Source organism: Uloborus diversus, chromosome 4, assembly GCF_026930045.1.
Source record: "Uloborus diversus isolate 005 chromosome 4, Udiv.v.3.1, whole genome shotgun sequence".
NCBI classification, from domain to species: Eukaryota; Metazoa; Arthropoda; class Arachnida; order Araneae; family Uloboridae; genus Uloborus; species Uloborus diversus.
Genome location: NC_072734.1, coordinates 117,648,105 through 117,660,563, shown reverse-complemented (window position 1 = coordinate 117,660,563; position 12,459 = coordinate 117,648,105). Strand labels below are relative to the sequence as shown.

The window sequence follows — 12,459 nt, the reverse complement described above, 5'->3', positions numbered from 1 at the left end:
TTTAAGGGAAAAAGATCCCGCTTTGACTATGCTGCGTATTAAATGGACCATGCTTACAAAAAGGTAGAGGGAAAGCTGTTCTTTGAGTTATTACAGTTGTATTATTACAACTGTTACAGTTGTATTATTACAGCCTCCGCACTGTTTAAAAAAAAATCCTGAAATTTTACGATAAAAGTTACTGGCATCCATATTGCCACTAACTTTTACAACAAAATTCTATTTTACTGCAAAGTGTCTTTTTAGAATAAACGAAAGTTAAAAAACGCAAAACATGCTAGCAGCAGGTTCGAACTCGTGACCTTCGTATGGGCAGGCGGCTTTGCTGACCACCATACCATTTGGAGTACATCGAGTGACGGGAAATACGGTGTTATCTGCTTCGCGTTGTAAGTCACGTAGTGTATCAATTGACGCTGCAATCGTTTATTAATTTTTTCCGTACTGTAAATACTCCATTTTACAGTAATATTTACCATAAAAGTTAGTTGAATTTTTAACCGTGCGTGTCCACAGCGGAAGAAGTAGTGATGTTCCCATCAATTTTTCTGAGGGTATACTCCGACTAATCCATCACGCACAATATGTGTATAAGATCATATACATAATATGCAAATTTTTGAAATTTGAGGGTATACGCTACGTGTCTAAAAAATGTTTGAGAGTATACGGCGTATATGGAGTATACCCTATGGGAACACCACTGGGTAGAAGCACTTGCTTCGGGTGGCGAGGTTGAGGGTTCGGGTCCTACCTGTGTCGTGGGTTTTATTACCTCTCTTTATGATGTTAATTCGCTTCTGAGTTGTGCTCTGTGCCGCGTACCACTCACTGTGAAGCACGGTAAAATGACTTAAAAAAACTTGTTTTAATGCCATAGGGAAAAAAATCAATAAATCTTTAAAATATCCCAAAATGAATCGTCTTCTCTCTCCTTTTTTTGAGGGGGGATGTACGTTCACGTTGAGTGAAATCTTGAAATTGTATCAATCGCAAATCTGATAAATGTGCCCGAAAAAAATCCATTTTATTAAGCAGAATTTTCACTCTAACGGCGTTGTATTAACGAGATTCGACTGTAATAACACGAAACTATGTTACAACTGCAACTACACTTTGTACTTGGTAGTTTCTAAGATCTCTTTCTCTTAGCATGTTTTCAGAACCGATCATTCTGCTTTCTGTCGCTCTGAAAGGAGCGCCATAAAAATCGAATTCGAGGCCTGTCTAGGAGGAGATAGCCGATGCGCAATATCGAACGAAAATAGATTTCCTCCACGCACGCAGCAACCTGTTGCTCATTTCAGAAAAGGAGCGTTTCGGGAGAAACTTGAAGAGTTTTTTTCTTTTATTCGAATATACTGAACGTTAATTGGATATCATGTTTTAGTCGTTCCTTCGAAGAATGAAAACCAAAATGACAGAAATGAATTTAATATTTTACAAGAGTTATTCATTTCAACAGATCGAAATGTCTGACTACAAGTAGCGATAGATGGCATATTGAAACGATAGCAATTCAGTAAGATTAGTTAATTCTGTGTGTATAATAGATTTTTTTCTATTATTTATTTTTTTGACACAAAAAAAAAACGTACAGTAAGTATTTGATAACAAAATGCATGGGATGAAACAAAACATTCATGTATATTGAGAGCCTTTAAAAAATAAAATGGATAATTTGAAAAAATCTTGCATATGAGCTATTTTGAAAAAAAAATTTTTTTTTTTGCCAAACTGTGCAATAAAAACAAATAAGCTTTTAACGAAATGCTTAGAATAATATCGAGTTTGTTATGACATTTTAAAAAGTTAATATTCCTCTGCGTTACATATTCTTTAGTTCAAAACCATTACCAATTTGAACATAATTAAAAACCTAAAGAACCGAAAAAAATCTCCTACATTAAAAACATGATTTACCTTCCTGGTGAAATGTCGGCGTAATCTCCTAAAACCCATCATGGCAGGGCACCCCAGTGAATCCTGCACCTACCAGTTTGATTGGCTTAATCGTAACACAAACTACTTTATTTTTGAAATAAAATTCATTCTCTAAATAATAGCCAATTCATTGATCTAGAGCAGCTATATATATATATATATATATATATATATAGGAGCCTCACACCGGTTCTAGTAACACTCCTGACGTCATCAACAATGAAACTCGTGCCATAGCATGCTAATTTGATAATATTTTTTGGTAATGTTTGACATGCAGGGAAATGCTTTATTTTGACAAGGCAGAACTGGATTCGGTAACTTAACCATTTTACGAGTAAGACTAATTTTAGGAGAATGAAGAAACGAAAAAATGGTCAACAATGAACGCTATTTACTGGAGTTTAGGGTTAATGCACTAAAGTTAAGGTCAAAATTTCAACGATCAAAACATCACCATACAGGTAATTGCTTCGTTCAAATGTAGAAACAATTTTTACCCGTTCATACCTTGACGGGCGGTTTTCTAGTTTTCAAAATAAAATTCATGAACACAAAAGATAACCTTTTGCCAGTGCAAGAAAATTACTAAAGGAGATTAAAGAAGGTACTTTACGTTAATTTGCTGGCAACTACTTTACATTCAATTACATTACGGCATTCGATTCTATTTCAATTTGACATTGCATTACATGTTTACAACATCCCTATCAGCAAGATATAAAACAAATAAGAATGTACTGTTGAAAATCGCAAAATGGTACGTCAAACTTAAGTGCAATTCCAATGACGTTAAAGTAATAATCTTTCAATTAAAGTGAAAGTATTTTAATAATTCCTGAGGACAATGGAAGAGAAAAGATGAGACTAAGTTTCATGGAGCATTGCCAAGAATGGAAAGCTACTCCAAGGGAAGATCTTGAGATTTCATCCAGATGCATGGAGGTGACAAAAATGACAGGCAACTAATCTCGGAAGAGGTCGGGTTTTGTGACCTGACAACTCTGATGATTTGTATTAATACAAATACATAGCCTACTGGCTAATTAGCCAGTAGGATATGTCTCTCTTATTGCACGTAATCCGTCAAACTATTTATATAATGAAAATATAGTCATTAAAAAGTCGTGCTGGTTGATAAAAGCCATTCTTTAACTACAATTGAATTCATTACATTTCTCATTTCCTTATTTTGATCGATCGAGCAAACCGCTTCGAAATGTAACTCATTTGGAATTGTTGAATAAAATATAACTTCTTCGGGATCTTTTTTTTTCAACAGTTGTTGACAGATTTCGAATTTAAAAAAAAAACAGTGGATCGAATTTCGAGCAGCTTGGACAACTACCTAAAAGTCATTTTTTTCACTGAGAGTAAAGATGAATGTTTTCCAGTAGAGCCTAATACTTCTTCTTTTGAATAGTTTAAAAATTAACAAAAGCGTGTGAAAATCAGAACATAAATTAGTGGTGACTGAGTGGTCAAATACCGAGTTACTGAGAACCGAGCATCAATCCTGTTTCTAATAAATGCCACCATCCTGTTTCTGTTGACATTGCATGTGACAAAATTTACACTCACTGGAAGAGAAACACGGATTATGAGCATAAAACCGTTTTTTTATTTAGTTGAATTAAAAGTGAAATTTAATTATTACCTCTTTGAAAATGCAAAACTCTTTCCATGAGTTAAGTTTTTTTTAAAATACATGGAAAAAAATATAAACTTTAAGATGTTTCCGTAGAATTGAACAATAGAAAACAGAGTGAAAATAGCTTAAAAAACCAAGTAAAAAGTTTGTACAAACTGCATTGCATGGCAAAAAGAAAAGAAAAAAAGAAGCCTTCAAAATGTTTTCGATATAATTCATGATTATTCTTATGTAAAATGAACCCCCTGAATCTAAATATGACCAGAGTTTTCCTCCACCACGTTCCACTTTTCGGAAATTACGCCCCCCCCCCCCAACCCCCTTTTTTTTCAGCTTACGATAGTTTCAGAGCCATTGTTTTTATTTGGAAGGGAACGGAGTGCCCTTAAAACTCTTCTGAGGTGCTAGAGAGGTGCGAAGTTCAAAAACATGAACATTTATATTATATATTTTCTATGGCAGATGTTCGGAAATACAAAGGAACAAGACATAAAAATAAAACGTCATTTTCTATCAACAGAAGAATTAAAAGAGCTGAACGACAAATAAAATTACCACATGTAAACTTTGTCCACACTATTTTATTTTTGCGCACGAAATTTGAGAAAGCTGTGAACCAGTCGCAATTAGGAAAAATACTCGTTATATCGTTCATTTTTTAAAAGTTAGGGATCAGTGCCAACAGAAGTTTCAAGTTAATTGCCATTTCATAAACTCATCCTCGCATAAGTGCGAAGTAATGGGCAAATTACCATTACATTGACTTTAAGCAAGTTTGTTCGTCACCAATGTATGTACAACCTTAAAGCAGATAACAAAAATGTCTTTAAAGGTTTTGATTCGCGTTAAGCGAAGGAAAATCGCTAAATGATGCTTTTTTTTAACTTTTCAAAAATTAATTAGTTGCGTTTCGAATTGTACCGTTTCTGTGACACGCTATACAAATAATAACAGTGCCATAAATTTAAATGTGTTGACATTAATGATATCTATGTCATAAAATTATAATGATGGTGTAGCAGTAACTAAAGGACGGACATCGAAAAATCGGGCGGCTGAATTTCAAACCCGATATTTAAAATTTCAAGCAAAGTCTGAAATAGATCTAATGCTTTAGTTAGCAATAAATTAAAATAAGTCTGGAGTTGTACTGTTATGTACAAATTTGCTGCACAATCATCAATTTATGCATCTCCATGTATTGAAAATGAGGGACGACAAAAGAATTGTGAATGAAGGTGTGCGACGGGCCCGCATCCAGGGGACCCATAGCACTTACAGCCTTAAAAGTTTGATTACAAAATTATTTTGAGTCCTAGGGTTTACACCTCCGAGTGTTGAATCGGTCTTGTCCTTATCCTTTCACTTAAATAAAATGAAATTTGCAAAATCATAACTTCAAAAAGATTTATGTGGTACGATCCATTAAGAATTTGGGGTGTATTTATTTATTTATTTTTAATAGATTATTGATAGTTTTGCTAAACGCATTTTCATCAAGTTATTTTTTTTCTTCGGGAGGGGGGAATTTTGATTATGGTTCAATTATAAGGAGCTCTTTACTTAAATTCGTTTTTTTTTTGGGGGGGGGGCCTTTTCATTTTGTTCTAACCGTAACACGTATTTTATTCTGATTCTTCCTAACAGACGACTTAAATCTTCGCGTATCAATTAAGATTTCGATTGCGACGCAACCTTCGGGAGTTGGTGGGTGGAACCCCCAAGTTTATTAAGCAAATGCAATTGAAATTAGAGTTGGCAAAGGCATCCAATGGCGGAGCATGTTTCAACCCTTCAGATTTTGGCAAAATCGCTAAATATTAAGCAATTACCGCATCACACTGTAAACAATGACAATTCCAATAAAAATTACTGCTCAGAATATATTTTTTTTGGAGTTATACTACTGAAACCGCATCTAATAGATAGTAATGATGTGGTGAACGAGCGCAACGAACTTGAAACGCGAGCCCATCAGAATGGAACTGCGCAGTTCCAGAGGGTTGGCGAACGTGAACTAGGGGGAGACAGCCCCTACTTAAAATAAGTATAATAATTATAAAATTGCATTTATTAGGAATAACATGCATATACATAAAAAGGTATTTTGGCAAACAATATAAGATGTTTGAATGCAGAAGTTTAATTCTTTTGGCGTTTAAGTGAAGGGTTACCAGTTAACACTCCGTCGGGCGCAACTGATCTATTAGGCACACCTCGAATTCTTTAGCTAGCCACGCCTCCTCAATAGCTCATGGAAAAATGTATATTCATTTTCTCAAACTTATGTTACATTCGAAAATCATGAAAAACTGTTTTATTTCTCTTCATAGGTATTTGTAGTTGACATTTTTTTCGTAAAAAAATGTAAACATGCGTAGAAAAGATCAGTAGATCAAAGTGTGCTTCCCAGGCTCAATGCGTCCGATCGTGTTCTACAACATATTGCGCCCGACGGAGTGTTAAGGAATAAAATCAAACCAAACACATAGGCGTGGATTTCCAATTTTCCAAGTTGTTCTAAAAGAAATGTCCACTTCTTAGTAACAGCACTCTGAGTCTTAATGTACGTATTAGAATTAGAAACAGTTCCCATCATCACGTAATTTTTCACTTTCTTGAAAGTCTGCCAAATAATTTGTACACATTTTTCTGTTTCCGTACCCGTTATTACTGCAATAATTATATCATACAGTTCAAACTATTTATTGTACTGTGGGAAAGTTATTTTCTTTAAACGAATAAGCACAGATTAGAAAATTCATCATTTATTATAGAACCTTTAACAGACACAGAGCGACGCTGCGACGTACGTCGCAGATTCTTGAGAATATTTGCTGACAATTTCTTAGTTGAGAGAAAAAAAACCTTGAATTTCAGCGAACGAAAATTTGTGCCGTATTTTCGTAAATATAATCCACAAGTAACATGTACACGTAATTTTTAAGCGCATTATCTTGAAGTATTTATTAGAGCCGATTTGGATTTTGCCATTAAACCATGTCCGTCATTTAGGAGATCGGGGGATGGCCAATTGCCAAAAAAGCTAACAAATTTCAACTTAGTTTATTTATTATTGGATTCTAACCTATCGCAAAAGGCGAGCAAATTATTTGTACTCTTTATGTATTTGCAACAATTCACGCTTTTACATAATTTTCTGTGTTTGTCTAGAAATATGACAAAAACTAAACGCGCATGTTTGATTGATTCTTTAGTTATTATTAGTAAAATGTTTTAGCTTAATGTGAAATATTTTCAAACTAGTTGAATTTTAATTTACGTAAATTCACGAAACTTAGCAATCCCTTGTTACATCGCGCCTCACTCATTTGGATACTCCGTGACTTTGCTCTGATTCCAGAAAAATTAAAAGTAACTAGTAAAACGTTATTTTAAATTTACGACGACAGAAATAAAAACATCGCATTTAGAAGAAAAGAAGTTTTTTTTTTTTTTTTTGATCAATGAACAAGACTGGTGTTTTCTGTTCATTTAATGCAGTTTAAGCTGAAAATTCGGATTCTTACTTCATCAAAACACAACAGCTATATTTCAAACTCATTTTCTATTTAGAAAGGACAAATGTTAATTTTCTCTGCAGTTTGTAATGTAAGAGAGTAGTTTTAAATTGGTTATAAACAAAGAATTTTGTATTAAAACACAGCATTTATTTTTACTTTAAATAAAAGGTACTTTTCATGATTTCAGATATATCGCGCTTTTTTGCTGTCACCCGATGAGAGCGATTAACGAAGAGTTATTGTTTTTCAATTTATATACGGGATTAGCATAAAAGAATATCCCGGTTTTTAAAATTTATATTTCATAAACTATTACACTTAGCATTACAAACGATACATAAAAATAAAGATAAACTGCCGAATTTTCTTTTCACTCACAAATATTCACACCTTTCGTAACGCGACACACATCTATTATTGATTTTGGAATGCTTCACTGTCAATCGCACATTTGCGATCTTTCAGTTCTTGTAATGTTGTAATCAATGGTGATGTATAAACACTGCATTTGTCGAACTCCGTAAAAAAAATCACATGGGGTTAGGTTAGGGGATCTAGCTGACCAACGCATAAAGGGTAAATCATCATCACCAGCACGGCCAAGTGCACGGTCAGTGGCGCAGCAAAGTGGGGGGAAGGAGAGGTTAAAGACACCCCTAAGAGGTCTTTAACATTGTTGCCAACCCTAATACAGTAGTTACTACACGTGTAAGGACTGTTGTGAAAACCCCCTCCAGAAGGAATTTCTGACTGTGCTAGTGCAGAACGTGCACGTAAACCGAACAAAATGCAGTTCATTTTCACAAAACTAGGACGTCCCTCAGACCGAGAAGTAACAACTGAGTTTTAATTTTTCTCTTATTTTCTTCTATACTCGGCTTTTTTACTTTTTGAAGAAGATTCCAAAGAAAAGAGAACGGACTTTCCGCAGCGTTTACGTTCGAAACATCAACGAAAAAAAAGCGTAGCGGAACAGTTTGTCACAATTTAAATCAAGTAGTGTAGTCTTTTCCGAGCTTAAATCTTTTTGTTGGAGAAACTTGTTCCACATTCGCCAGTCGTTTCTAGGTTTGGAACTGGATATTTTACATCAGAGTGCTGTAGTTGGAAAAAAAATATTTGGGCGTACGCTCCTTTTTATAGATTAGATATTATGACGGGTTGTATTAGGCCAAAAAAAACTTCATTTTAGACTACTTATTTCAGATTAAAGCAGACATTTTCTTTAAAAAGATTGTTTTAAACAAAATTATATAAAATTAGCTTATTATAAGTTTTGAAAGAGTAAACCAAATATTTTGGGTAACGGCGTCCCCTCTCCCCCAACTAAAGCACTGCTATTATTGTTCAGTGTTTAGTACCGAGACCACCGAAATAAAGAGCACCGAATGACATGTTTTTGTCGAATACTGAATATTCGATTGAAATTCAAACTGAATAATCGGTAGAATACCGAACATTTTGTTAAACATTTTAACTGTAATATTTGATTTTTATGCCACTATAAAATAGAAAATTTTCGGAAATGTACATGCATTTCTATTTAATATAATAAATTTATCTACATTAAGTATAATTATTAATTTAAAATAAATAATTTCAAATGCAGAACCAAATTAATACAGGGCAAAACCATTTCAAATTAAATTTTTTCTCAAAAATTCAAATTTGCCGTAAAAACTTGAATTATATCTCATTTTAAATGTGAAAGCTTGCAAATTTTGAATATGTATTGATGTTTGTACTTGCAATACAATTTTGGTTTTGAGTCCATGTTTAGGCACAGTTCAATTAGTTAGAAACAGCAATACACAAAGGTAACAAATTATACTACGTATTTAAAAGGGAAAATATCATTTTTTTTTTCGGCTCTTTTATTTGCATAATATTTAAAGGTTCTGATTAGTGCAGAAGTTCCCAAACTTCAGACCTCCGAAAAAATTACGAACTTCCAGGTGACACGCCAGATGAAAAGTCCTGGTTATTTACGTCATTTTTTCAAATACTAAAAGGAACAAAACTTTGGGATAGCTAAAAATTTCATGTTTAATACAAAAACTTCAGCTTCTGATTTTGGAGGGTATCCTTAATAAAGCTTAACCACAAAAACAGAAAAGGAGGATTATAATTGTAGTACTAAGGTCCAATGTGTAAGTCTCTTCTCTGGTAATTTCTTGATACTTAAGTCCCCAAATGGCACTTCTATGCTATCTTTAGTCTTTTTATAAGATGGGAGGGGATGTGCGTTACTTTGAGGTCTGTTGTAAAATGATAATACAGTCAACGCTCTATAAAAAGACCTCCTATTACTACGACCCTTCTGTTATAGCGACCGATGCGTGTAGTCCGTTCCTATTCCATACATGCAATATTATTTTACCGTCTATTAGAGCTTCCAAATTGAACCATTCATTCCAATTAAGGTCCAAAACTAAGTTTCAATTTTTGTATTATCCTCAGGACTAACTATTCGAAAACTAATACTTAAACGCTTTATGTTTCTGAAGGTAAAATATTTCCATTGAAAGAATTGTTTTATGGTATAGGGTGAAAGAAGTGATGAAAACCGCACACAAATGGTAGACATTACGAATTATATTGTTTTGAAAAAGTCGAAAAAGTGGAAAGCTTGTACAATAATTGCAGCATAAAAGTTTTAAAAAGAGAAAGAAACTGATTTTTTTTTCTTTTAAATTTAAGTTGTTAGTTTCTTGATCCCCTTTAAAATGATGCATAATTATAAGAAATCATTCGCGCATTTTAAAAAATGACTGAATAATATGCAATACGTTATAACGATATCTCGTTATAGCGACCTTTTTTGTTTGGACGACAGGGGGTCGTTATAACGAGCGGAGGGGGGAATGACGAAGGGATGACAAGTATTCCACAGTAGATGCTTGTTGGAGCTGTTCACTAGCTGATTGATATTTCACCGGAGACATAGTTGACTGTATCATGTCAACGGCAATAGTTTAAATACAAATATATTGTCTAAAACAGAATGGAGCGGGAGTTCATGATACCTAAACCTTGAAGCAAGAACTACGATGTCAGGTTTTGACCAGTCAGATTCGGACCATTTATTTTATGATAAAATTCTGCCCACGAAGTAATAAACTTTCCGGTACAGCAACAACCAATATGAAGCTGCGGCTTAGCATTGAGCTAGAGTATCACATTTACCTAAACCCTATAATCTTCGAAGAGCTAATTCCGTGCCTGAAAAAAGCGGTATACTTAGACAGGTGGTCAACTTACAAGGGTGGTCAACTTCACAGGTTTTACTGTAGTAAACTTCCGATTATACGCGAGTCAATCCACAATCAGGAACATGCATTTTCGCAGTTTTGTTTTATTTATTTATTTATTTTTTTTTTTTTTTATTTTTTTTTTTGTGCTTTCTTCAGCGTACATACATTTGTTCTTTATTGATGAAAAGGTCTGTAGTACAAAATTACAAAATTTTTTACTGGACTGTATATATTTTCACTGTTTGAAGTAAGTAGTTATGCATCAATGCAGCTAAGATTTTGAGGAAGGACAATTTTTACCTTATTTGTCCCTCATTTCAGCCTTTTTGCAGTTTATCCGCGAGTTTTATTATCCACGGCACTTGTGCCTCCCCCAATTCCGCGGGTAATCTGAGTTTACTGTATTTAAAACAATTTAAAGTTATGCGTGCATTTCTAAGCCCGTCATTTAGAGTGGTCGGTGGCCAGCTTTGAAAAATCAATGTTTTTATGTACCGCACGCCTGCAAGAAAAGTGACAGCTCAAAATTTGAGAAAAACGACCAGCTGCTGATTCAAAATCTAAATTTGATGCTTTTTTTTGCCACAAAACTCCCAGAAAGTTAGCTTACATATCTGGTGTGTGGTGGCGTAAAAACTACATTACCAACACTGAAACATCATTAAAATTTCATAATTTAGAAGAAAATTTTCCGAACTTGAAGTATGAAAAATAAATTTAGACAACAAAAACCAACGAGTAAACATCGCATTACTTTTTGGCGCGAATTGTAATATTTGAGACGATATCGTTGAAAAGTATTATTGCGTAAAACTTTTCTCAAATTCTGTTTTTTTTAATAAGTTGTATCATTTTCTTTGCCGTGTGCGATATGCGGGCTCGGTTTCTGCTGCTTTCCGCTAAAATTTGCATTGAGTATTACACCCTTTGCCCAGTCCAGGGAAAATTCTTCGATATGATGGGCAAATAATTGAAACAGAAAAAAAAATAAGAAAAGTTACGACCACTTTTCTCCAGACTGATATTTTTTATTTTGGTAGTTCCTGCTTCAAAGTACAGATTCAAGAGAGGGTAATTTGTTGCAGGTTTGTCATTTGGAATTTTTCCAGGGTAATGGGAAGCAATTACTCAATATAAATTAACAAGATAACACTAAAACCCAGGTCCACTTACAGGCAAATGTTTTAATTCTCCAAAACCAAGGAGGCAATTGCCCCCTGACCCCCAGGAGCACCCTGATGGAGGTCACTGTGACCTCTCAAAAATATCCTTATTCGGCAAATTTTGTACGACCGATTGGGAAAACATAAAATCATTCACCGAAGTTTGGAGTTGCATTCGGTAAAATTATCATCATTCTGCAAAATTTTGGGGTTCTTTTCGGCAAACACAGAACTTCTAACTTACCAATAGTTTAAGTTCGGCCGCTCTTGCCTGATCCCCCTAAATAACGGGCCTCATTTGTTGTAAACGGTTTCTAAGGCATTCGAAGTTGGATTTCAGCTGTTAAATCGCATTTGGAACATAACTCGCGTACTTAAAGCAATTACTCCTTTGATCACGCACGTTGTGTGCGTGGAACATCGGCAAGGAACAACCTGGATACAGAATCAAAACAAACTTACCGCGACTGTTTCGCCGGTCATTTCAAAAATTCCACCAAATCATCGCCTTTGTATTCCGGACTGCTAATGCGGGGCACTTTTATTAGCGACGGCTCAAAATATCCGAAGTGAGAGAGAGGGAAGCAGACGAAGAGGCAAAACAAGAACAAAAACAAACTTCTAAAAAAGTTCTAAACGTGAGCTTTTGCGGATACCCTCCTAGGCATCTGCTCTGTCGCGATGCGAGTAACATCGTGGCGACTTGGCGCTCGAAATCATTTCGGGATGACGTAAGGTCGTGACGTCGCCACGAAAGCTCACTGGCATGCGCGCTCCTCCGAGATGCGCAAAATGTTTGTTTAGAACTTTAGATGGGGGGGGGGGGAGGGCAAGACTCCGGACCCGACAATTTGTTTGCGTCGAAGAGTATGACAGTAAATCAAACTGCATTTGCTGTGTTGTTAAAGAGAGTTTGGCAAACA

The 12,459-nt window shown here is 34.8% G+C and overlaps 1 protein-coding gene across 1 annotated transcript in view; it reads right to left on the bottom strand.

Moving 5' to 3' along the window:
- The window catches only part of LOC129219677 (potassium voltage-gated channel protein Shab-like), a 252,789-nt gene extending 240,588 nt beyond the window's left edge, over positions 1-12,201 (bottom strand). Inside the window, exon 1 of the mRNA XM_054853953.1 lies at positions 11,999-12,201. The gene's annotated coding sequence lies outside the window, so the exon portion shown is untranslated. The remainder of the gene's footprint in view (positions 1-11,998) is intronic.
- Between the last annotated feature and the right edge of the window lie 258 nt (positions 12,202-12,459).